Raw genomic sequence first — 25,233 nt, 5'->3', positions numbered from 1 at the left:
GCAGCAATGAGGGCCTGCAGGTAAGTTTTACTAACATAGGGTTGTGGCTGTTTCAGTGGCTACATTAAAGCATTTAGCCTAAAATATGTAGCAATCTCCTTATTAGTTGATAGAAAATACTTTCTGGATTAAATTTGCTTTAAGGAACTACTTATTGGAATCAACTTAATTCAGATTACGTTAGTTATTATAGGTAACATGTCCTTAAAAAGTAAAAGGTGCCACGCTATTTCAGGTACACATGCTTGCGATTGTAATCATCTAAAGAGCTCTCATGGTAGACACTCAAGTTTAGGTCTGAGTTTCCAGGTCTCCCTGCCCAATAATGACAGGATGTCTGGATCTAACTTGTGCCTTCCCACCTTAAGCACTCTCTATTTAGAGTTAAGTACTCAGCCCTTAGACTTCACTGCAAGCAGGCTTTGGTACCACGTGAACACAAAACACAAGTGATAAACTCGGTATTTAGAAACAAAGTCGTATTTCTGTTTTCCTATTTCCATGGTGAGAGAGGCAACAGAATCCATTTGGCTATCCTCTTAGGAAGCCAAACTCCCCACACTGAAGGTAGCTGTTTCTTAAGGGACTGCTTTTTGGTTTGGCAGAAGAAAGCATTCAGAAAGCACATGGAAACAAAAATCAAGTATTAAACAACGGACAACGTTTTACTTGTGGATATGTCTGCACAGTAATCTATACTTCTGCACTGCTGAACCCAAAATAATTGCAGTCTCCAGGACATAAGAGTCATCACAGAGACCTCTAAAAATACGTCCCAGAACTCTTAATGCTAGCACAGGGTGGAACACAACCCTTCTGCAATCTCCTCTCTCAATTACACATTTCTGGCAACAGGCACTATACATATATATGCTTTAAATAAATTTCTGCATTTAAGTGACACTAAAAAGTGAGAGTTTACATACTGCAGTGAGAGGTACTGATAGATAAATCTACGAAAGAAACATTCCTGTATACTCAGAGTGCGTTTTTAAACATTAATTTTAACATTCCATCAACAGGAACAGAATTTCCTGCCTTGTGGTAGAGTACTGCAAATCTGAAGTTCTGGAAGTGTTTCTAGAAAATTTCTTCTGTATCTTCTGCTTTATGGAAACTTTCAAAAATTCTTTTTGATTTCAAAGAGAGAGGTGGCAGATTTCTTCCCATTCTCTCCACAAACTTTGGTAATTCTGATTTTCAATCATCTCTCATGATTACAGATGTCATTAGTGGTGATGGCCTCTTCTGCTTACACAAAAGCTGCACAACCCACCCTGCACCTGAGAACTGAGGGGTTCTATAGCCAGTGCTGATGCTTTCCCTCTCACAAACTGCTTAATTAATAAGAACTGACTGAAGCTGACTGATACACCATGGAAAACTTTCATTGCAGTAATCTGCCAAATATCTCCACCTTTGGCTGAAGGAGACTTTTCTTTCATTAAATATAGTTTTTAAATATAGTTTTCCTAACGCTGAAGAGAGCTGGTTGTGATTCTGTCATCAGCTGGCTATGACAAATGACCGGACAAAACAGTAATCTAAAAGACATCAGTTTGTTTTTATTTATTTATTAACCTATTCAGTACTGTAGATTATAAAACCAGAAGAGATTTTTCCATCATTCAGACCATGTAACACTTGAAAAGTTATAAAAACTTCTTTTAAAACAGACCCTGTTTATCAGGAACGCGTGACCTAGAACTCTGAGTAAGGTAAAGTGTGTTTGGAAATTTGGATGTAGCTCCTGATACCCTAAGACTGTGCGGACTGTCCTCACCAGCTGCTCCAGGGAGTAAAACTGGGCCTCACATCTTAGTTGCTCTGAACTAGACCAACCTAAAAAAGGCTGACCATATGCACGCTGGATTTGGCCTTTGTGCTTTCCGAAACCCTTACAGCCTTGAAACTTTCTTTTTCTTTTTTGTTTTTTGATTCAAAATAACGGTGACTACCAGCACGGTGTCCTTACAGTCTGATACGGAGAGCACAGGCCTGAAAGCTCGCAGTGACATTTGAGCGCGCAGGACTGCCTGGGGTGCCACCACACAGCTCTCCTGGGTGGAGAAGCCTGAGTGGTGTTGGGTAAGGACAGAGTTAATAACAAACAAACCTTAAACACATTCTTATGCTTTCCTCAAGAACTACCTGGGGCTCACTCTACAAGGCAGTACAGAAGTGAACTGATGTGCTTGCAGTATGGCAAACTGCCCTATGGCAAAGCAGGGACATGAGCATTAGACTTTGCCCTCTATTCTTCCACTGGAGGCATCTTCCTTAACTTGCTGTACCATCTCTTTCCTTTCACATCCCTGCAGTGTTTCTTCTTATTCCCTGTCCTCCTCCCTTTCTGCTGAGCTCCTTTATAAGCAAGGAAGCTTGCAATAATGATTTTTCCAGATATAGCTAGTTGAAAGTATTAAATGAATGCAAGTCAATCATTTGTGCATACACGGAGGAATCTGGTTTTGATCAACTAAGGCTTTTTTCAGAATGTTGTCTCGAGACATTTCTACTACATAAAATAATTAAAGCTTGTGGTGAGTGATTTTTATTGTTTTTGTTTTTTCTTTTTTACTAGCTGTATCAAATAGTAAGGAAAACCACCATTAAGATTTCAACATATCCAATTGTGCATGCTCTCCTAACAACTAATCCAAATTGTTAAATTTCTTGTCAACAGCAGGCAATGATTTATGTGGATGACCCTGACTTGCTGCACCTGTAAGTCTTTAACAGCTACACTTTCAGCTGCAGCAGCTTCCAGAAGTAAGTAATCAATCTGGAACATGTTGTTTCACAAACATAACTAGGTGATTTTAAAGCTGTGTTTTTCCCATAGTGAAAATACCAGGTTACTGCCAAATCGAGCTAGCTGTCACTCCCATCTGCCTTCATGCAGGCAGTGGGACGCACAACCAAAGTCTGCCAGGGAATCTCTTTGTGTCCCTTCAAGCTGGAGAACTGCGCGAGATCACAAGGCCCGGCGGCACTGGAAGGAAGTGCCAGAACATAATCCTGCAAACATACTGTTACCAGGCAGATCTGCGGGGATGATTGTGCTGTGTAATTCACACTGACATCCCTCTAACGCATAAAATACCAGGTTAGTACCTGTGTCACACAGAGCACACTTTGCTCCTGCTGCTCTCGCTCCCTGCTGCGCAGATGAAGCTCGGGCTGAACTCCCCCATTTAGGAGGGCAGTGGCACTCTGGATTCATTTTTCTTCAATTTACTCCAACACAGAGAGCAAAGGAAAGCCCACGTGCAGCTTTCACCATGTACAGAACTACACTGCCTGTTACTCTAACACAGCCTTGCTCAGATAAATGGTGCCATACAAACTGTGCAGAGAAAAGCTGCGGTACCTTGCAGGCACAGCTTCTCTCCTCCTCGCAAGTCCCTGGAGTACCACGGCTGGCGCAGATGTCCAGCCAGACTGTGCTGCCCTCCTCCTCCATGTGCTGTTGTAGCTTCTCCCCAAGGCTCTTCCCATTCGTGCTCTCTAAAGGCAGATGGATCCATTTGTTGTGCACATCTGAAAAAGAAAAGGGTAAGTTAAAATGATATATACATGGAAGAGGAAGGAGGAGGAAGTTTGCTGAACTGATGGTGAACGATCCCAAGAAAGCTGGTTGCTGGGCTGTCCACTCTGTTCCTTCTCTCCTGCACCACTGGAAGCAGGTACTTCTCTCTGTGTGGTTCCTCTGGAAGGATGCTGCAGGAGGTCTGTCATCCTAGAGAAATACTACTTACCCTGTGCCTGGATGTGAGTTTGTTTAGAATCGGAAATAAACACAGGAAGCTAATTTTTATTCCTGACCCCATCGCTGACCTACTGTTTGACTCCTCAGTTCATTTTTCAGAGCTCCCAAACCATAAAACAAAGTTCCACTCCCTCTTTTAACTGTGTCAGCTCTTGGTAGGTAGCAGTTACTGCGATCCTATCTTCAAATCAAAATGTTGCTAATAGCACACAGAACAGGGTAGGAAACACACAGCATTGCACTGTAAGTGAAATACAGCATTAACTGAAATGTTTTGTTGTAATTTGCTTTGCTTGGCTTTTCTTTCACAGAAGAAATTGAGACAATTCACCAGAATCAAAGCAAGGAATACAGCATTTCAATCCTGCTTACATGTTCTTTTAAGGAAGGCGTGTGTGAGGACATACCTAAATCCCACCTCTTTGAGACACTGTATACTTAACTCAGTGAGGCCTCATTCACTTCTAGTCTTAATTCCAGCATCCCCCAGGACCAAATAAATCTAAACCCGACTTTGTTGCAGTAACTTACTCCACTTGTTGCAAAGTCTCATGACAGAAGGCAAGCATGATCCTGAATTTCCCATTACCAACGCTGACCGAGAAAATTATACACATTAAGAATGAAAACCTCCAGTGCTTTGTAAGCACTTGTATTTGCCTTCTCATGAATAACACTTACAAATAACTGAAGGAGGTGCTTCAATTGCTATTAAACATAGTTTTAAGTATAGCAAGGGCAATATGTCAAAGCCATTTAAAAAATAATATTGACAAAAGCAGGCTGAAGTAGGGGCTGGGACTTCCCAAGTTAAATAAAAGCCTTTATAATTGGCAACGCTGACCAACAGAAATTCAACTTACAAAGCTGAGATACAGACAAGAAATCTGGGGTGGTTTCCACGCTGTTTTTTTTTATTTTTTACTTTACCGACTAGCTGAACTGACAACTTGAAGAGGATGCCTTTTTCCCCCCTCATCACACTGATAACATTAGCTAACAAATAAAATGAGATGCTGCCTTCAAGACCACACTCACTGGCTTAATGACACCAGAATGTTTTATTTTTCAATAGTCTTAGAGCAAAGACAAGGATATTAGCATGCAGCTACTTTAATTTACAGAGAACTTGAAAGGATGCTAGCACAATGTCTGAGGAGGCTTTCAGGATGTTACTCTGCATTTGCAGCATCACTCTGACCATGGACAGGATGTTGTGTGATTAAAATTAAAGCCTCAAAACACGGAACCCGTATCCATTACCACAGGAACAAAAAGCTAGCAAGTCAATGGTTTTTGGTAAGATATCATAATTTTTGTTTACTGTATCTGCTAAATTATTTAGGAAAGCTCTGCATAATTTATTTCTTTCAACAAGATACTTCTATGTCTTGATGTTGTTATCTTTTTCAAAACAACTTGTATTCAAAGCTAACGTGTAAGCAAAGGTAGCTTTAAGTATGCGTATGTGCAGTTATTTTTATTTTGTTAAAGGAAACTTGCAATAGTTTTGAGAAGATAATTTTGTATAAACTTACACTACCCAGCAACAGCGCTCTGAAGCAGAAGAGTATTTGCTTGTCTTTCAAAAGGGCTTTTTCATAACCTGAATATTATTACTGTAATAAGTTACTTTCTAAAATCAGATCTGGTAACTCTCAAGAATTCAGAGTCCTTTGTGATAGACAGCAGAGAGCATGACAAGTTTCCCTAAATACATTTCTGCATTTTTATGCAGGTGGCATTAACATTCAGGTATTGGACCCCAGATCACACTGCTTACCGATTTTGCCCCAGACCTGAACTCTGATGAATATAGGTTTTCTCCTTCCCTGATTACATCACAGAAAAACACGCAATTACTTTAGAATTGAACATATTCCACGTTACCTCCTGCTAAAGACGGTAATACATTCTGCAACAGAAATCGGTTGATTGGTGTAACACATGGCCAACAACCAGAGTTGCTTATAACTCACCACCAGCTTACCTAGAATGAAATGAAATGCTCATTGAAATACAAGGAAGTGGCAGCTAGTCTACTTCTGAGGGGTCTGTGGTTTTGTGTTGTTTTTGTTTGTTTGTTTGTTTTTTAATTATGCAAGCATATCTAATTTCTTCAAATTCCAGTCCTTCATGTTCTCTCCACAGGAGTGAACTGTCATCCCTTACGGAGATGCTGTTCTCCTTCGTACCTCCTGTATCAAGTGACCTCTCTGTCCCTATTACCTGCTAGGGACCCAGCAGTCAGAGGTTAAAACTGAATTCTACTTACTAGATGTAAGCGCAGCCCTTATTCTTGATACCCTTTTGGTCACGCTGAGCTGCACAGAGCCAAGCCCGTTCCAAGGTGGGCCGTGCAGAGCAGCAGCAGGACACACAGGAGCCGGCGGGGAGAGCAGGGCAGGGCACCAGCAGCCTGGGCTTAGATCTGCTTAACCTTAACCAAGCAGGACCGTGCCTTACAGTCAAAAGGCTCAACCTAGGAGGACTACGAAGAGCATGACACTTAACTGTGTGCATTTCTGGGAATGATTTTATCATGCCACCTTTTCCTGATAGTGTGAAGGGGCCTCTCACAAATCCATCACCTTTTTATCAGGGCATGGAAATTAGCACCTTACTGTGAAGCAAGTCAGTGCCTATCAGCTGAGCCAGCCAGCTCTACCTGATATGGGTCCAGGGTACACTCCTGGGTCTTACGGCTACTGTACAGACAGAAGTAGGCAACTGCAGGCTACAGCCTAACCCTCCTCCATCCTTTAGTGAATACAGTGCCCTCCATTTATCTAATAACCTGGTGTCTCCAACTCCTGCAGCTGTGCTTAGATAACCTCACTGAGGGACATGGCCAGAAAACAACCCCCCAGAAGCTTTGAGACAGTACCCGAGTGACAGGAGATCCTCTGAGCTGTTTGGGATCAACCACAATGAGAGTATTTTTGGTTGTGGATAGACTTGTATCTTTCTGGAGAATTTTGCCCAAATAGGTCAAGTGAAGAAATGCAAACACCTCCACATCAGGTAGCAGGTGGGGAGAGTTTGAAGAGCACATTTCTGAACAGTTCAATTTTGATCTGGCCTCAGCACTTCAGCTACCTGCCTGTGTTTGAGTCAGAAGATACAGGATTCAAGACAAGTTCACATAATTTAAATTCAGACTCATGTTTGTCTCTCTGATGCATCACCTCGTGCACACAAGGAAATAAACCCCACAGAAGATGGTTGATGTAATGAGAATTAAGTGTGGTTAGTTACAATGGAGTTGCAAATGCTGACCACAGACCTCCAAGAAAAAAAACAATTAAACCGTGCAGCAGTTTACAGTTAAAAACAAACAATTTGAAAGTTATACTTTCCTTGTCAAATTGCCTTAGATTTTTCATTATTTACTGATCTTTGCTCATTACATACAAAAACTTGGACAAATGATGGTAAAATAAAATAGGTTCTCTTTAAAAAGAGAGCACTGAATTCTGAGCACTGAATTTGCAATTGGCTTTTTTTTTTGGCTGCCACTAAAACTTTTTCCCCTTTCCTAAGCTGTAGCTTACCCTCTGCTGTGAGCAGAGCTAGCAGAAGGACAGGCAACTCCCCTTCTCCGGTGATCTGTTGCTCCAGTCAGCTACTGAAAATTCATTAGTGCACAGGTTACACAACATCCCTCTCCCACTCACCGGTACACTCAGCCCTCTCATTTATGAAGTTAATTCAGTGAGGTTAAATGACACAGTGTATTTGACTGCATTTTCTCACCTCCAGCTCCAGCCCTGTCAGGCATCCTAGGTACGAAAAGAAACACTCTCCTGCCTTGTTTTCATACCCACTACAAAAGGAATTGCATTACCTGCCCTCCCCCCCAACCCCAATTACGAGGCTGTGGAAGGAACTCCAATTAAGTGGTTAGCCATAATAGCATGGCAGCCCTTTAGGAAACTGCTTATCTAAATAGAGATGTACAGAAGGCAGTTTTCTCTCTAATAGTGATGCATTTTCAATTTATGCAATACAAAGTGCATTGGTCTGCAGTGTCCCTGGCTACTGATGATTAATAGCCCATACACTGCAAGGGTCTACAAAGAAAAGTGCCAAGGGAAGCAGATGCAGCGGGTTTTATATTATCATGACTGCAACAAACTCATTCAGTGGTGTCAGCTCTGACTGCAGGATTCTGATTATGAAATATGATGCGTGTTGAATTTAATGGCTTTCTCTGCCCTTCTGGTGAGTTCACTGCTTTCCAATGTCATTTTGTGTTCTCATCTGAGTGGTAATAAAAGGAATATCATTGACTGTGCTAGCTCTGTAACCACTGTGTGTTTTACAATAAATTGTGTTTCAGGACCTTTCTACCCAGGAGAGTGTGCAGGGCCAGAAAGTAATATTCCCCAGTTTTCCAATATGAATGCTTTCTGTGAGAGGACAGGAAATTATGCAGGGCTGCCCTTCTCTCGAGGCATTCCTTATGTGAGCAGGACATCTCTTTTTCAAAGTGGTTATGTAGTAAAAAGGTCAGTTTGGATTGCAAATGATATATATAAAAAAGAAAGATAAAATATCAAAATAAACAGCTACTGCTACAGAGCACAAATTGTGATACCTAGATGACAAGACGGTAAAAGTTGTTCAAAATAACATTTAAATACAGAACCTGGACGTATGTAATGTTACGCACGTCCAAGTGTGAAGTCAGAGGAGACTTGTAAGGTGGAGGGGTGGCTCTTTAGCTGGCAGTTTGCTGCCTCACCCAACCTGTCAGCATGCTGTGGCCCACACGACTGAGTTCAGCGCTCACCCTTCCAGACAGCTGGGGAGTCAGCTACAGGTGTTCAGGCAAATCCGTCTAATGCCCGCAATTCAGCAGTTTTCTTGCTTTTGCAAACAAAACAAGCCTCCCTACAAACACACTGTGCTGGTATCAGTGTTACAACAAGAGTCCACGTGCACAACATCACTGCGCTGCTGCCCGACACTGCCCCAAGCTGGGGCCATTTTACCACAGGGGGAACTTTGCTGAGTTGTGCAAAGAGAACAGAGAGGGTCTCAAATCAAAGCCGAGGCATCTTGAGTTACCTGAAAGGCTTCCAGTACTTCCAGCCTCCTTGCTTGCATGCATCTGCATTGACTGTTGGCAACTTCAGGGGCTCAGATGTTCACACATCTGGACTGACCAGGGAAAAGCAACATATTAGATAAATAGAAAGGAACTTTTTGGTTTTGAGACTTGCTGATAAATCAGTCTGTCTGAGCTTTCCTCTTGGTTTCTGCTGCAAGCTACAGCCATCCTGAAGCACTAAAGCCATGGCTAGGTTAGACACTGTGTGAGCAGAATGCAAGCCCCTTTACCCAGAGAGGGCGACACAGAAATAGACTCTTCCTTTTCCACCAAAGAAAAGGCACAAGTTTAAGTATTCCTCACTTCTACACTTAATTTCACAACTGTCCAAATCTAAAGCATCACTGAAACAGCCAGAGGCTCTCTTCACACAGAGCAGAACCATACTCACAGAGGCAGGAGCACATGAAACATAAATGGCACTTCACTCCTTGTAAATGCACATCCAAGTTTACCTGTGATGTTTTCTTAACTACAGACCCTGTACCAGAGTGTTGCTGCTTCTAGAAACACAAGATTTTTTTTTCATGCAGGAGGACTGAATCTCATACATTTAGATTTCAGTTCACTATGATCTGAGTCCATGGCTAGGGCTTGATTTTATTATTATTATTTTTTTTGGTGATGAAACCAAATTGCAAAGGTTGTTCCCACGAACTTACAGTTAAGGGGGAAGCTTGCCTGATTGGTCACTTTGTACATTCATCTGTTATCAGAAGACAAAGGCCATCAAGAAACCAGGAAACAAGCAAGTTACTATCACAGATAGATGCACCATTCAGAGCCAGCACTGCCCTGATTCAGTTCCCTTCTACTGAGGAAGTTTGCATTCAGCAGCTCAGGTACATCCTGTACCACTATTAAAAGAGTCTTCAAAAAGAGTTTAGGAATGAAACTTCTACTTTTAGAATAATCCAGAACATTTTAAACCTTGTTTTCCTTTGTCTCTAGTTGAAATGCCAGTGATATTCTCTATCATATTTTATGTATGAACACTTACAAAGCTTTGCCTAAAGGACAAGTAAGTATATTCTTTTGTCCTTTCAGAATGTAACTCATGTATTTTCACATAAAAATGTATTGAAACAAGATTTAAAACTGTTACAGATTTCATCGAGACCTACCTCCAGAGGGAGAAGAAAAGCAAATTAACATTTAACATGGTGGCTCTGTCTTCTTCCTTCACTGTTTGCTGAAAAACTTGCAACAGTTGAAATGTAGAAATGTCAGACAGCAATCTGTGATCCGTCTCAAAGTCAAGTTATGTATTGCCATAATGAAACAGAGCATTTGTCATCTTCGGTATTCTCAGCAAAGAGTCATCAAAGGGGCAATGAACATTCCCAGAGGAAGAGATCATAGGAAAAGGAGGTCCTGTGAGTATGGTGGTGAGTGTGACAATCCAGTGATGCTCTTCCCTTCTACGCTATGTGCCCTTATCCCTTGATTTCCTCTGGTTTGTAGGCACAAGAAGTTGCGTGTCTGTCAGTGCCCGTCTGCGTACAACACAGATGGGGCAGCGCGCATGAACCAAGCACTTGCTCTAGGGCTGGAGCCAACAGAGCCACATCAGCTTCTGCTTTCTGCCCACCATTAACAGAAATAAGATGAACAGCCCACCTAAGATGCTGGCCATCCTACCCCCTGGTGTTCTCAGGGTGCTGGTAAACTGCTGTTTGCAAGCAGAAAAAGGCAGCAGAGAAACTGCAGGCTTCTTGGAACCAATACAAAAGTGGCCAGCACTGAAACCTCTCCCTTTGAAAAAATCCCATCCCTCAGTCTTCTCTGCACAACTGTCCATGGAGCGCTGCTCTTTAATTCAAATACTCTCATGGACAGTTAGACTGATTCAACACGGAGAGGACCAGAGTACACCAAATGCATCCACGATGTTCTTCCCAGGCCAGCAGAGACTCTGCACAGCAGAGGAGAGCTCAGAACACCAGGGCACGAGAATTTCAAGCAGGTAGAGAGAGGTTCAGCATGACTAAGAGAAAAGTTTCTTTGGTGGCTGATTATCCTGAGTGGATGGGTGTAGGGGGAGAAAAAGATGTACTATTCCCTGTGATGTCTGGTGTGAGGTACAGTGCTTATTCTGAACTTATTTCTCATGTTTGAAGTTGCAAATCTGGTCCTCAAGTTCAACAAAGTCTTTTAGCAGCAGTGTTTGTCATATTGACTTCAGTGGGGCCTCCGAGCTGCAGGTCTGCCCTAAGCAGAATAAGGCAACGTGTTTAAAGCCAACCCAGTGTAACCACCCGTCACACTCCACATTTACACCAATCCCTAACATTGCCTAACTGGAAGCCCTGATGTCCCTGTACAGTATGCCCCTCGATTTGTAAACCTTTTGCTGCAGAGGTACACAACCAGCCAGGTTTCTGATCAAGCTCTGCCTTTTGGGAACTCCAGTACGGTCCCACTAGGAGCATGGCACAAGGCTTGATTCCACAAACAGCAGCTGATCATCAACAAGTGCTTATTACTCAGATCGAGGCCTCCAGTCTTGCTGTTTAATTTATGAGCACCTTGTGGTTACGATAAACATGAGATGCTAGATCACTAGGGTTGGTTTTGTTACTTTGGGCTGAGCAAAATTTCATACCAATTCTGCCTGTGCCAGGGCATGTGCTAAGAATGGCTATTTTGCTGCTTTTTTTTCACCACAAAGACCATACCTGAAGTGCCCTGATGCATGTCAACGTTACCTTCTTATCTTCCCTCCACCTAACCATGGCTATCTTGTAACATTCAGGCTCCTCCAGTCTGGTGGGATAAGCTATATGAAACGTATTCTAAAATGTGCCTCTAAGATCTAACTAGCGGGGCAGGCCTGCTTGGCCCTAAGAGAGTAGATGTACAGGACAGGGACGATTAATATTCTTGGAGGCTTCCCTTAGCACACACAAAGGCACTAATAACCTCCTCGAACAGAGTGTCTTTTCTCTTGGGGGTAATAGCTCAAGGATAGAAAAAGAGAATTTTTACGATATATAGGAATATTCTTTTTCTTGTATAAAACTAACCATTTTGGCTCTTCAGTGCAGAACTGAGCTACCTCAATCCTACCTGTGTATCTGCACCTGTGTAAGGACAAGTTTGAGCGCCAACAGAATACGCTGTAAGGAGTCTATCTTAGGCATCCCCATTTGCACTTAATTTGTTTCATCACATAGGGATAGGAATTAAAGGCCTTCACTACAGTTTAGGCAGCTTGCCAATACCTATTTTATAGCAATAAAATATGTACAAATTAAGGAATCTCATGTGGAAAATTCATTCAACAGCCTCAAAAGCCAAATGAATGGTAATTACTTCAAACACAATGTGGTGGCAATCAGGCAAGATTGGATCATGCTTTTAAATGTATGTCTAAATTTTTAAGAACCAAGATAATTATGAATTATGAAAATAACTCAGACAATGCCACAGCAAAGACACTGCTTGTGAAATAAGAAAGATGTTCTGCAAGGAATGGGGAGCACTCATTCCAGCACCTGCATGGGAATAGTCAGAGAGCAAACGTGGGGCTGATACTTTATTTCCTTACTTTGAGCCATCATTTTATACTTTAGGATGGATCACGAATGCCTTGAGGTAAAGAGTAAGTAGAAGCATATAAAATAAAATACAAGTAAAAGGGATTTATCCTGCTTACTAAAAGCAATAGAAGTCCTTCCTAGTCCGCATTCACAGATATTGTAATGTAAAAATAAATTTGCCATCTTAGTTCTCCTGGTGAGTTTTCTTCAATATGGAAAAATGGCTTAGTGCTTATCTGCTTATGCAATGCCAACTGAATGAGCAGAAAGTGGGTTCATTTACCGTGGGTAAAGCTGAACAGATTTAGATCAATATATATGCCTGCCTTTTACAAGAAGACTGACAAATACAACCATACCTTTGCTGTCTTTTTGAGAAGTCTCTAGGAAACTCTTCCATCCAGGAAAGTGCAACAACATGGATCTAGATTAAAATCATATCATTCCATTAGCAATTAATCAAAATAAAAATACAAAACAAGATACATACAAAATGTAAGATTTATTTTTTCACTGGAAAAAATGCCAGGGCATTGGACCAGCTTTCTTGCAATTTTCTTTCTTTTGTTGTAGACAATCTGGTATCAAAGAATAACTTCAAGTTGGAAGGGACCTTTGGAGGTCTCTCGGCCAACTCCCTGCTCAAAACAAAGACAACTTCAAATGTTTTGCTCATGGCCTTGTACTGTTTAATAGTAGTGTCAGTACACACTGCTGCACTGTTGCAACTAGTGCTTATCTCTGCACCTAGCAGGGGCTGCTGACATACCAGCAAGTGTGAAAAAGCCTAAAAGAATTATGTAAAACCTGGAAAATCTTGGCCTCACAATGCCTTGCACCACAAGTATTACACTCCAGCAGCAGGGTGGCATCACTGCCTTTGCATGGCTAACTTTAGACCCGTTTTCACTGTGCATTTGTGCAATGTCAAATCCTTTCTTTGGGTTCATTTACAAGCCCTGGGAAAATGCCATTTCCTAATATCACTGCACAGTGCACCAACATTCAAAGCTGCTTTGAAAACTAGAGTGAAAAAGTAACCTGTCGTGGTTAGGATTTACCTAACTCAGTAGGGAGTATCCTGTCTGCAACAAAAGGCCGGACTCAACCTCATCACAGGCAGCACTGCTGGTTGCTTTGTCTTGCTATGGCAAGACAAAACCAGGTAGCACAATCGCTCAGTGTAACTTGAGAGTGAGTTATTTGTTACTGGAGGGTTATCCCAACTGTTTCCCAGGGAACCTTTGTTAACACCAGCAGCGTGCATGGCGAGGTCTGACATCAACTGGAATAATAAAACATTTCATTGATCCCTGAGCCTCCTCATCTTCTAGTGCTCTGTAACAGCTGCTGCTGCTGCCTTGGCTCTCTGTGCCACAAAGCACAGAGCCTGCAGCCCACGGGCAGAACAACCACCTTGAGCTACAGGGGAAGTTATCAGGCGGTGAGCTGCATCGCCCAGCACCAACGGGGAGCGGGGACACAAAGCTCACAGCCCCTCCTTCCCACCCTCTCATCAACTCCCAAGGAAGCTGTCCACCGCTTACTGCTGTGTATGCATATTTATGTGCTGCTCTTTAATTAAAGCTATCCAAATTAGTCATATTTGAGAAGCCTCTCCCTGTGGGAAGGTCTGGTACTACTGTCAGATCCACAGTGGACGGCTGTGCCAGCTTAATGCACGAGTGAATATAACCACCACCCAGCCTGACAAGTGCAGATGGATTGCCACCAGCTGGGGTGAGAAGTGACAATGATTGACGTCTGAACAACCTCCCAGTGACAAACCTGGCCTACTTAACGCACCTTAGTCTCTCTCCAAAGTGAATTTGATCTTACAGACAGTTCAGCAGGTGCAGTATCAGGGAGCCCAACTTGTGGGTTGTGTTTTTTTTAAAGCTCATTGAAGATTTTCATGTAGAATTTTTTTATTTCAAATCTTTTTCCTCCTCTTCAGGCTCTGCCATACAATGAACATATCTTTTTCTTCTTTAAGGTTTACAGGGAAATACAAGCATTTTAAAACTCTGTAAATGTTTGTGAAAGGAATTACTTGATTTCTTTTTAATTTCAATTCCCTACCTTTAAACCTGTTAACAGAAGATCAGTTCAGGTGAGGTGTCAGAATTAAGTCTTCCCCCGACTTGTGCCTTTGCTCTTTGCTGACTTTTCAGCCTCCACCAAAGATGCCTACTGTGAAACAGGAAAGAAATTACAGCTCTGGCATTTTGTAGCTTCAAAATAAAAATAAATAAATAAATGAATATTAAAAAGCACAGTAGCAAAAGAAGAAATATGTAGCAATGAAAAAAAAAGTGGATATATACTGAATGAATTAATTTTTCATTTTAAGTTTAAAAAAAAAGGTTTAAAAATATTTCTCAGGATATTTAAAAATAGTGGAAAATGTGGTGCCTCAACAATGAAAATATGAGAATTATGATTACCTGATGTTTTGCTGCTTCAAACAAGCAACATGCATTTTTTGTTTCTCAACTAACATCTTTATTCTCCATCTTCATACCTGGGCTATACGATGTTCCTATTTGTAGTCTGTATCTCCTGCTACTGAAAAATAAAAATGAAGCATTTTCATCCTTGAAAATCCTAGTACTTTGTAGCAAGTAACTTAAATCAACCCCTTTTGGAAAAAGTTCTTAGCCTATCATAACAGAAATTATTAAATTCAGAAGGCCCCACACCCTCCTTCCAATATTAATTGCTTCTTTTTTTCTTTTTTTTTTTTCAGCACTGGCAACTGCAAATTCAACATGACATCTCCTTGTTTAAGGATACCCATAATGTACACGGGTATTGCTGAACCTTAGTTTCTGAAGCTGCCAAGTAAGTGTTCTGTAAAGCAACAAAAAGACAAGCACAACATTGAAGACATTATCTGAAAATGACCACAAAATACTTCTTTGTAGATATTGGAAGTGGCAGACGATGCCTTGACTGTGGAGGAAAAAGACAAAGAGCATGCAAGGGTAATTCTTGTTTCACTGCTAATAGATGAAGATCCAATACAAGTCCTGATTTTCTAGGGGGCTGTGCATACGTGTGTGTGGTTTAATTTAAACAGCTCTGCATTTCACTAAATAGATACCAAAATTGATTCTGCCTACTTCAGGCTAAACGTGTGAAAATGCTGACTGACAGAATCACCTAAGGGTAATAAATCTGCCAAGTGTTTTGTTAAACAGCTATTCAGTTTGAAATGTATCCTGGCATTCTAGAATAACAATGGGCTACTGTAATGTATGGTGCATTAATTATATAGTTGACAAGAAAATTACCCTTCAAGCCAAAATTGCTAAAAACTTTACTAGGCTTTTTTTTTTTTTTTTTTAACCCTCTCCTCTTAAATGCAGTACTCAATGCCGCCTGCCCGGAGGTTTTTCCACCTCCTCCTGCAGAGTTAACAGGCACAGCAATACAAGGAGATTTGCTCTGATGTTCCTCCACCAAGAACATTTGTTGCTTCCCCAAATTTTACCACAGCTGCTAAATGATAAATATCAACATAAAAAACAGCCTCGGCTTTCCTCAGTGTAAGTTTTTTTCTGATAAACATAAATAATAAGTTGTTTCAATGTGTGAGTATCTTCTGCCAACCTGGAAAAAATCCACCAGCTTTCAAACACTGCTCACATACTGGTGGAAGGTGACAGGTCAACACTCAGATGAGTGCTGTAAGTGTCATGCCAGGACTTTGTTCTGTAGTCATTTCTTTTAGTACATATTTTTGTTCAGAAATTTCGCGATGTGAGAAATCCTGACTATAAGACTTCAAATTAAACTGCAAAGATGACTAATTCTTAATTTTAAGATAGTAACTTTCTAAACACCAGTTATGCATTTGCTTTTTTTAGTTAGACTCTCTCAACACACAGCACAATTCTCTAGTGAGTTTTCAGTGTTCACGCACCATTGCTGATATGGAAAAGCACTTCTAGTATTGCCAAGACAGCAAAGAAACGTTTCAAAATTGTACTGAAGCATACTCTCAACAACGATGTGACAGGACTAAAGAAAATATTACAGATGGTGTAAGCTGAATTAAAATTGAAAGCCCTCTTATAAGCATAAAACTGAACACCCCATTTCCTATAAGCAGAGGTACTCGCGTGACTGACAAACATCTGAAAAACGGTAACACCAAGATTTGCCACCCTGCGGTACAGTCTGTAGGGACCTAGGTTTTTAACATAGTGTAACACTTTCTTGAAATGGGATACACAGAAATTGACTTCAAAGCATAATTCAAGTGAGTTACATCTTTTATAGTTTGTTTTACTGTATGTTTTGTAAATGCACTATTAACACAGATGAACAGGTACCACAGACTAAAAACCATAACAACTTCAACCGTTATAAACCCCATTTTACCAAATCTCATTACCATGCACGTTATTCTAATGCAGCACATATGACCCTTTAAAGCCAATTCCTAATCCTTAAGCATATCCCTGAACATCGTTTTGATTGACCTGTCTGATGGAAAGCCCGCATCACTCAAAACCTTTCCATCCACCTCAGCAAGCTGCTTATTATTCACTCCAGAAGTTGTGATGAGTTTGGTACCGTAACAGTGTTTTCTTTCGAGGAAAGCTTCAGGTGAAACAGTGTGGACAAGATGCTTAAAGAGAAAATCAAAGTAAATACTGTGCTCTCATGATGACCAGGAAGGCCTTCAGCACCACAGCAGAGAGATTTCTGAATAGTGAGGACAGTTAGATCCTATCAAGAGATGCATCAACATCACTAACCATGAAGTGACCACAGCCACACCAATATTTAATAATGCACCAAGTGAATCAACAGAGAACAGACTGAAAAAGTACACCTGAAGTCCTCCTCCCACTTTCCAGGTCACCCACCAACTTATTTATTGCCACCGTCTTGGTGAGCATCTTCCACAAGTATCAGATGCGGCCACATCATTTACCTACATTTGCAGGCTTGTCAAGTTTCATCCAAAATTAGGTATGTTGTTCTTCCCATTGCCCCATGATTACCTGATTTGTCTAACACAGACCAGAGCATTTGTTGCAGAACATCATCAGATCTGCAGTTCTGAGGACTCTGCCTTGATCACGCAGACTTCAAGCAGCAGCCAGTGCCCGGCACACTGAAGGTGATCCAGCTGACAAATACGCCCACAGACAAAACTCTGCCTTAACCACGTGTAGCTACGGCTGCCAAACACGGGCTCTTGTACTTTCTAACATGAGATAAAAGAGCTGTTATTATCACAGATCTCCTCCTCAAGTCATCTTTTCTTCTTTTCAAACAGGAGAAAGAGATTAAGCCTCTCTTCAGATGGCAGGATTTTCAAATCTTCCCTGTAAACCTTTTCCAAATCCTGTCCACTTTGCCAACATCCTTTCTGAAGTTCACACATCAAAATTGGCCACACATTTCTGATAGTTAAGTAAGAGCACTCTGAAGCTAATTAGAGCAGTTCTATTTAGCAGTTCTCCATTTTACAGCCATGCTTTCACCACTCACTGCCTTTGGGCCACACATGCTCTGTTTGCCTGCACTTCACTTGAGCTGGGCTTTCTTCAGTGGAAAGAATAAAATGTAAATGCTTGCTTCCTTTCTCATACAGCTTAATTCATGCTTGATCCTACACAACTCCATTACTTCCATCTGCTTCCAAAATGAGGTACACTTACAATTTTCCAAAAGCAGGGTGGGAAGGGGGGGGGGTATAACTTTGTAATTGGCAAAAATCTGTGTACTTCATGCTCACAAATAGGCATTGCTGCATCTGTAGAAGAGGAATCTTGGCTTTGCTGACTTCCAATACATCAGGTTACAAAATGGGAAATCCCTTCCCAACAGGCAGTACAATTGCAGTTGCCATTACACGGCACAACTTCCAGCAATTACTGGCAACTTCTGCGGGCAGCTGTGCAGCCAGACAGCACCTGGCCACATTTCTGAGGGTGATCACACCCTGCCAAGGCCCCACCTCACAGCTCCCCAGGAGCACCACTGGTTACTGACGAATTCTGCTGAGTCTCCAGAGCCCACATGATCCCGTCCCAAATCAGAAATGTCACACAGATCAAATCACAAGAGGCATTTGTGCCAGGAATCACACAATTCCCATGTACATGTGCTAGGTACCTTCCACGATAACACCCTCTGCACCAGCACTGCCAGCGTCAGCCAGACTCACCGGGACTAAACACAGCTCAGGACCACCTTTGCAGCCACATTTTCATGAGCTTGAAATGCTTTAACTGCAGCAAACACTTACCTCCACTCTCTACGATGTAAAAAAAGGCTGCCAAAAATGCTAAGCTTACAGGAAGGGGAGAAGGCACCAGAGGAGGTTAAAACCAAGCAACAACTCTAAAGAGACGCTGCGAGCAGTGACAGCAGCAGATGCCAGGTACCCTGGCAAGCGTTAAAATCTCCGTTCTCCCCTGAGTTCGACATAGCCATTTTCATACTCCCTCCCTGAAGACAGTAAAACAGCATTAAAAGATAAAAAATATCAACAACCTTTCTACATTTACATGAGTGCAACAGTGAAAAACAATGAAAGCCGTTTGGCATTTTTATATGACAGTTCAAATAAAAATTAATGGTACATGTAATAATAATTCCAAGCGCATTTTGTTTCCATTTATATCCAACTAAGAGACAATTTTTGGTGCATTTGGTTTTATAGCTCTGTGTATATGCAGCAAAGTAAAAATTCTGCACAGGGGAAAATAAATAAGTGGCTATATGACTGGTTGACAGTAAGATTTGTAGAGCTAATTAGTTCAATGAATAGGAAAGGCACTCAAAACTAACAGCTCATCAAATAGTTCTTCATACAAGAGATATCTGTCACCCTGCCTCCGCTGAACAAATATTTTTACTGTATTCCAGAGATCAATGCCAACAGAAGCAAATAAAAACAAACCAAACCAAAACAACCCTAAAAGCTGTGCAGTGACCCAGGCTGACCTCACTGAGCTCAGAGGTGTTGGAGGTTACTGCAGAGACCACGCCAGGAATTACCTTCTGCCCTAGCCAAAAGCAGCTTTCTGCAATCCAACACTGATGAGCACTGGAAGCTTCTTTTGAGCTCAGTCACAGCTGTTGATGCACCTTAAATTCTGTAACAAAAATAAATAGTGCTCCCAGTTTTAGTCTGAGACCAAAGACCATCATTTTGGCCAGTTGCACAGCGGGGATTATACCATAATGTGTTATTACAGCCCTGAACAAAACAACAAGTAAGAAATGGATGAATTAGCTCAACCCACCTGCTCTTGGACTGTCCTGTAGGACTCAAAACCTGTAGGATTTGCTGCGACTAAAGATGCCTGTGTAGGAAGGAAGTCCTGGGTATAGTTCATCACAAGATAGGTATTTCCCTAGAAAAGCAGCACCTTTCAATCTGGTTGTCCATGGGTATGCAGCTCTGACTGCAGGACAAAGCCAAGCTGGATGCAATTCAAACCCCATCAGCTGACCAGCACCACCGACAGCCTGGGAGGATGGCGTGGAGATGGACAGGGAGCACCTCGCTCCCGTGCAATACAGCACAAGGAACTTAAGGACCTCTGCACATCTCCCAGGTACCCATGAGCAATACCTGTATCAAGACTCAGCATCTTGAAACACTTTCCAGTGGTTTTCCTACTGCTACTGTTGAGAGAGGTGAGAGGAGCTGGTTCCTTAAGGGTGAAAAACTTCTGCCCTATCTCTGAACTAGAAATCTGCACCTCTGCAATCTGTGAAGCAGACACTGGAATAAAACTGCAAACATACAATGTAAAAACATTTTGATTTGGTTCAGGGTTCAACCGAGCCTAAGTGCTGTAATGCTGCCAACCTGTCTCAACAGTAAGGGTCTTCACAGCTTGGGATGTGCTCTCCACACGCTATCCCGATGTTGATCTCAACGCTCATTTCCTGGATGCAAAGCTGGGCCCAGTTCACATACCTCAGCTCCATTTCAGATTCCACTGAAGGACAAGGAGACAGCACACAACTATTTGCAAATTTTCTCAAGCAACACGTACATTTACCCCAACACTTCACTGCTAACAGCAAGCCAGTATGCTAGAGCTTAAACCTCCCCAAGACAGCTGCCAGGCAACCTGCAAATTACACGTTCTCAGGTATCCCCAGAACATGTCCTGTAGCACAGTGCACGAGCTGCGTGTGCTGCTGTCGTGTACCAAGTCCTCTCTTGCATGGACCCAACACGTTCCCAGAGCACACGCGTGCCCTGGCAGAAATGCCAGCACCCCATGCAGTGACTCTGAGGTCAGCAAATTTCCATGGGAGTAGCTGCTGAAGTGTTGCTTCATCAAACAGCAACACGTTTAAGCAAGTGCTTTTGTGTCGGGGGACCTAATGGGCAAAGTACTGCAGATTAAGGAAACAATCATGTTTTGAACTAATAACAGATTAAATGATAAAAATCAACACTCTTCTAAGAAGGATACTGATAATGCTGCATTTCATCTCAGTTTTTAAAACTCACATATATCACCTCTTGCAATCTCCTTCTCTTAAAAATTAGATTCTCGGGAATAATTTTATTCCCTGAGGAGAACTTGTACAAAATACTGTATGAAACACATAATTAGGAGAGACAAGCCAGGTTACAAGACACTGGCCTGGGCAGAACAGTTAGTTACAGCTGGCACAATACAAAAGCACCTATCTGTCCGTATCTCCTGCTTCTTGATGTGCAACAGAAAATAACGTTCAAAGTTAATAACAAATACAAAAAAATAAAAACACCATACCAATAAAAAGAAGCGATAATCATACACTGAACACCGCCAGCTGCAGCCCAGAGCAAGGCCCCTATGTCTGTCCTTCCAGCAGCAAGTGCTGAGCAGGACGGAGAGGAGGAACAGACCGAAGGCTGGGAGCAGCCGATGGGAGGGAACTGCTCTCACCAGCACCAAGAGGCAGCAAAACTCCCGCGCAGGACCCTGAGAGCTGCTTTACATCTGCTCATAAACCAGCCTGCCCATCTCTAGCAGCTCCTGCCAACTAATAGCAGCAGAACTGTCCCTGTAACAGAGAAATGTAATAATGCTCAATAGTCCGAAGTAATTCATGGCTTATACAATTTTATTATTGACATTTAGGTAAACCATCTCCTCCTCTGGCGAGCAGTATTTCTAATTGATTTGAAATTGTGATAAACCTGTTATTCAATCAACTCCGTTTTGCAAACTAAATTGATATCTGAAAGCATTCCAAGAGATAACAGGAGAATGCAGTAGCTACATATTTAAAAAAAGGAGAAAAAGTAAACCATCTGTTTGCTTTTGTACAGTAATATAAAACATATCCTTGCCATCTCTTTTGATTTTGCCACTCTACTCTTTTGAAAAAGCAACACAGGAGAAAAACGCTTAGGCTATAGCTGGCTTTCATCGTACACCCCAAATCTTAGTGCTCTTTTAAAGCAAATCACTACAATTCTATTCATCTTTTTATGCCTATAATCCAGAGTTTCAAGCACACTCTTGGATAGAAAGGCCATTTGAGACATACATAAATTGATGAAACATTGGCCTTGTCTTCTAAGCATTTGAAAATGATGAGATATATTTCAGTATTGAAATACTTCTAAAACTGAGGAGCAGGAGTGAATGAAAGCAGAATTGAGTAAACTCACCTCTGAACAGTCATTTGTGATTTAACTTTTTAACACCACTCTGTCAAATCTTCCTGAGCTATCTTAATAACAAAGCAGTGCAGCAGACACATTTCCACTCAGATATTGAAACTGACTCTTCAAAACAGGGTACAAAAAAAGGCTAATAGTCGCTTCTCTTTCACTGTCTTAGCGCCAACGCAGCCCCCACTGGGTTCAGTAACTTCGCAGGGTGACTGAGCCAGGTGGCCAGAACGGAGAACGCCCACGTTCACAACGAGCAGCATTCAGGACAAATTGCTCCTACTGTGCTCACCCTCTCATACTGAATTCTTCCTGTGTGCAGAAAGGCAGGCCATGGACAAGGCTGCAATAATAATTAAGGTTCGCTAAGTTGCTGTTTCCATTATCAAGCCCAATTTCCAAGGTTTAATAAGTCAGCATTTCCAATTGCACAGGGGTGAAATTCGACATTCGAGGTATCAGCAGAGAGACAAGGTTTGGGCTTCTCTGTTTATCAAAAGCATAATTTAAATCCACTCAGCTGTTGCTGAATCAGAGATGTAAAAGGCAGGGCCAGAATCTTCCTCTTCATCTGTTTAGGGGTTTCATGCTCTGAACACCAAATTTTCCACTGGGTCAAGTGAGCACAGGTGCATTTCAGTGAAGGAATCAGAAACACTTCCTGTCCCACAAAATTTTTTTGTGCAAAAATTAAGCTACCTGGTAATTCAGGATCTGACTGTATCAAGAACTGAAAACAGACAAGACCCATAAGACACATGGTACAACCTCCTGGGGAGCTCAGGGAGTGAAGTGGGAGAGGAGAGAGGTCTGTGTCCATCTTACCAGCACAGAGCCCAGTCTGGGCCAGGCTCAAGGCCGGGTCCCAAGGAAGAGCCAGGGTCGGTGTCAGCAGCTCCTACTGGCTCCTTTCCCTTCACATCAAGCCCTTCAGCTTGCTGGCTGACCCAGCACCAGTTCAGCCCTGCCAGGCGAGAGGCAGGGGGAGCTGTGCCAGCGCAGACACCCACATGGAAACCTCTGAGGTATCACAACCTGATGGAACAAGCAACAGGCAAAGTTCATCACCTCCCAGAAACCCTGCAACCTCCTCTGCGGTACACAGACCAAGTGTGCATAGCATTACAGAACACAGCATACTTAAGATTAATAAAGCCAACTTCCTATTACCTTTCCCCTTCATCACTGAGTTAGGAGACAATTACATTACGAATAAGAAAAGGTATAACTCACATGTTTTGAAAGTTACGTGCAAAAAACTAGATAAAGCTAAACATAATATACTTATGTGCAAAAATGGGAAATACATCTGCAAAATGGTAGAAGATTCTTGATATCCCAAGTATCAGACTCTTCTTTGGGATACAAAATATGCCAGTATCCCACTGTGGTAAGATTAACATACATGTAAGAGTCAAACTATAAATGACAGAAGAGCCAGTTTGATTCACCACTCTATCCAGGTCCAGGTCAGCTTATAGCTTCAACAGACACATCCTCTGTTCTTAGAATGTAACAGGAACTAACTTATTCCTATCAAAAAAATAATAATAAATTAACTGAAATTAAACACAGGGAGAAATATCTCCCAATATTTGTCCACCAAAACATCCTTATGTAAAATTGGCAAAAAATAAAGGAAAACCTAACGGGCCTTTCTGCATCAAAAAGCAACACTGAATTCAACTTTAGTTCCTAAGGACTTGAATTTTCAAAGCTGTGTATGTAGGTCAGGTATGCAAGCCCCACAGAAATGCAACAACTTCCCTAGGTTATTTCTGAAATGCCTTCTCTGAAAGAACACAGATATGGACAAATTCTTAGATGGTTGAAATCAACACAGGCCCTTCCACTTCGGAAAAAAACACCAGCTGAGAGCTGACAACTTTCATCTTTTCAGGTGTCAGCGTTTTGGCCTCTACAAAAAGGTAAAGTACTGAATCCTCCTGTGCAAAAGAGAACATGAATTCATTTCTCAGTCATGATAGTGAAACCTCTGGCCCACAAAATGCTTCTTTCTCTGCTAGTTGAGACATGCAGCAACTCCAAGTTGTCTCGATGGGGTCTGCATGCCAGAAAAAGTAGAGGCTCACAATACGGTCCATGTCGAGCCCCAGAAGGGAGTAGATTTGGGATACCATGATAAAACATCTATGGGGTGCTTTATACAGTTTCGCATACATTGCTTTATAGAAAAAAGGCAGCAAAAGAGCCTAACATTGGAACTGTAACTGAACCTTTCCACACTGGAGCACCTGGATATAATCAGGAGCAAAGCCATAGCTGTGTAGATGAGCAGAAATGAACGTGTGTAGAAGACAGCAGAATGGTGAGCACAAGAGTGAAATGGAGGCATGTCCAATGTTTGCATTTAAGAGCCCCTAGCCAGGCAATCTCAGCAATTACTCTGCAATTGTTTTGTTGAGACACCATAAAATGCCTACCGTGCTCTGTGACAAAGCAGAGAGATGGTGCTCAGATTCAATTTCATGTGTGATAGTGGCAGAAAAGAAAAACCTGATCAAAATAATCCATCACATAGCATTCTTAGAGAGGCAGAATTTACTATTTTGGAATAATTTCTCTCATCTAACCATGTTCCGCTCTTGAGATTATTTTAGTCTGGAGTAATTCCCCTGAACTGCTGCTGCCCTAAACATCCACAATACTTTGAGGAAAGATTTCTGTGATATGGAAGAGTGAAAAAATGATTAGTGGAACACTTCAAGAAGAATAAAGTGAAGCCTTGGTAATATCATTAATACAATACCAATACTGCTGGTATAAGGAGGACACAAGTCCAGCACCTACCTATAACGTGACTTTCAATCTTCAAGTCCTCTTGCATACTACTGAGAATTCAGAGCACTTTCTCTCCAGACAACCTAATTATAGCAGTAAGGAGAGAATGAAATACTCAAATTCAGAGATTCATTTCACCTTCCTCCGTTATCGTACCTTCTTTTGTTTTAGTCAAGATTGTGAAAGCTAACAATGATGAAGCACATCAGAATTGAGAAGATGAGCACATATAACTTGCTAAACTATCTCCAACGTGTTATGTAATGTTCAATATTGATTTTGATTCAACTAGACTTCTATTAGAATTATCTGTTCTAGCCAGCTGCCAAATATACCTGCT

The 25,233-nt window shown here is 41.7% G+C and overlaps 1 long non-coding RNA gene across 4 annotated transcripts in view; it reads right to left on the bottom strand.

Moving 5' to 3' along the window:
- Positions 1-25,233, bottom strand: part of LOC106016501 (uncharacterized) — a 331,834-nt gene that overhangs the window by 270,263 nt on the left and 36,338 nt on the right. For all 4 annotated transcript variants that reach the window (XR_011804222.1, XR_011804223.1, XR_011804224.1 and 1 more), the window contains exons 16-21: positions 14,878-14,998; positions 14,513-14,623; positions 12,790-12,854; positions 10,013-11,099; positions 8,846-8,938; positions 3,374-3,543 (exon numbers count right to left, since the gene is read on the bottom strand). This is a non-coding gene — a long non-coding RNA (uncharacterized lncRNA). The remainder of the gene's footprint in view (positions 1-3,373; positions 3,544-8,845; positions 8,939-10,012; positions 11,100-12,789; positions 12,855-14,512; positions 14,624-14,877; positions 14,999-25,233) is intronic.

The sequence above is a fragment of the Anas platyrhynchos genome, chromosome 20, assembly GCF_047663525.1.
Source record: "Anas platyrhynchos isolate ZD024472 breed Pekin duck chromosome 20, IASCAAS_PekinDuck_T2T, whole genome shotgun sequence".
NCBI lineage: Eukaryota > Metazoa > Chordata > Aves > Anseriformes > Anatidae > Anas > Anas platyrhynchos.
This window is presented reverse-complemented; position numbering and strand designations above follow the sequence as displayed.